General features: G+C 39.5%; 1 long non-coding RNA gene across 1 annotated transcript; it reads left to right on the forward strand.

Annotated features, from left to right (window-relative positions):
* On the forward strand, window positions 1-2029 carry LOC114564523 (uncharacterized). Its single transcript, XR_003693763.1, has 3 exons — window positions 1-88; window positions 170-223; window positions 2004-2029. It is a non-coding gene; the product is annotated as an uncharacterized LOC114564523 (long non-coding RNA).
* The last annotated feature ends 287 nt before the right edge of the window (window positions 2030-2316 follow it).

Here is a 2316-nt window from a genome sequence, read left to right on the forward strand (position 1 = left end):
AAAAGAGTGACAACCCTCTGTCACCTGACTACGTTCCTTCAATCTTCAATCATGTTCCATCCCAGGAGAAGAGAAAAAGAAGAATGAGGTTAGATGTATTCAACAGAAGAGCAAACTTCAAAGAATAGAGAATCTGATTGCAAGCTAATAATGCCACTTTCCTTGGCAGATCCATGACTTTGCTACCCAGTAATGATACATTGGATGAGGCTCTCACCATCGAGTAAGTACAAATTAACACCACAAATTTCAGGGTTATTCCATGTGTAATCTGACAGAATTCAGTAAAGCGATAGCAGCAACATCTCAGTTTTTTTTTTTGGGTCTCAAAAGTAAGGGCTCACCCACTGCAGGCCTCCAGTTTTCACTTATTCATTGCACCAAAACTGTTGTGACATTTCGACCACCACTACTCTTCGTTAGTATGGAATAATATACGAAATAGTAATGGCCAAATGTGGTCTTAACAGTGAAAGTCTTTCACGTATGCCTCGGAACCTTTGGAAGAAGTGATGAGCGTAGCTTTGCTAACTGGAGTCAATTGCACACAGGTTGATTGATTTTGCCCTGAGTCAGTGTTCCTTTTAAATAGGGTGAGAAAGCACTGCCCTATTTCTATTCCACCAACCGGTCTTGTGTGCCCTGATGCTGGACACACAAGTACATAAGTGAGTTATTCTTTAATATTTTGTTTTATAATGGCAACTTGTAGTTCCACTTGTGAGTAATCCCCTAGTCTATATCCACGACATACCACTTATAGGGTTGGTCAGGTGCTGATGGAAATTACGCCTGATTACGGTCTTTTCGGCTGGATGTCCGTCCCCTTCCTCTGTCTTTGTTGGCGTTCTAACGTCCGGTGGATTTCTGAGGACTATTGTTAACTGCTCCTCAGATCTCTGCAGGGTAAATTCAGACAGCTAGCTAGACTATCTGTCCAATCTGAGTTTTCTGTTGCACAACTAAAACTACTTTTCAACATGCACATCTCCCACCCAGACAAATTCCTTTCTGAAATTATTTTGCAGAGGCCGCCCATGCTGATTGTGATTGTTTTAAAGAATTGCCAATATACCAGAGCATGTTTTTCCACCATATGGGAATGCTGTGTGGACTCTGCAGCGCTGTGGAGAATTTCCCTTGTTGAACTGATGTAGTGTTTGTTGGAATACTTAACTGTGAACCAATGAGTACTTGAGATGATAATTAACAGGATTAAGACTAAGTACAGTACATGAAACTTTACTTAGGCTGTAGCATTGTTTCTTTTAATAAATGCAGACTTGAATACTAGAAAATATAAATATTGATATGAAAAATAAACTACCTTTTTGTGGAATATGTCGGCCACACTTATATTACCTCATGTCCAATTTGTGATGTCCTTACACTTCTGCCCTCTTCAATTATTTATACCTTTTTAAATCATACTAATTGAAATGATAATGGGCTGGAACCATAGGGGCTTATGGTTTTAACATTCTCTGTATAGAGGTCTTTGTTATAAAGACATGATTTGACCAATCTCAGATGTTGCTGGCATGATGCCAAATTCTTCAAATTGGCATGCACTATGAATGTTGATACTTGCATTGGAGAGCCGTTTTCAGTTTGTCTATGATCACGGTCTGTCCCTATAAAGTAATTGTACCAATGCATTACTACAGAATCCAGTGTGGCTGAGGCATGAACCCACATCAGTAGTGACTGTAATAGGACAATATTGTGAAAGTATCCTATTGAAAGGCTTACCTTTTTAGTAAAGAAATGAAAGTGCATGTATATTGACAGCGTCTTGGAGTTTATGCACATTGTTTTTTGTCTTTTTTTTTTTTTTTCCGCCTGTTTTTTGGGAGTTGGTCTATTTTTTTATTTATATTTTGGATCACAATATGTTATTTCACACGTTTGTTATTGTAGTAGTAGTAATAATAATAATGATAATAATACACTTATATAAAAGTATTTCATTGTTGAAAAAATTTACATTTTATGTTTTGCAGGCCTGATTTGATATCTGTCTTAAAAACATCACCAGCCCGGCTTTGACGGTGTAGTGCCTCCACGGTCCAACAGTGTGAATGTCATGAGGGAGTCTGTACTGGAGAGTGCCTTCAGAGCATTCAGGAGGCCAAGGTTTTCTCCAGATCATCGCCTCAATGTTGTGTTTGTTGACGTTGCTGGCACCACAGAGGGGGCTGTAGATGACAGCGGCCCGAGCAGAGAATTCCTCCGCCTGCTGGTCATGGCAATCAAAGACAGCATGTACTTCACTGGACCAGAGGACAAGAAAAACGTGTCTTTGATATCCCGTGG

This window comes from Perca flavescens, chromosome 11, assembly GCF_004354835.1.
Source record: "Perca flavescens isolate YP-PL-M2 chromosome 11, PFLA_1.0, whole genome shotgun sequence".
NCBI classification, from domain to species: Eukaryota; Metazoa; Chordata; class Actinopteri; order Perciformes; family Percidae; genus Perca; species Perca flavescens.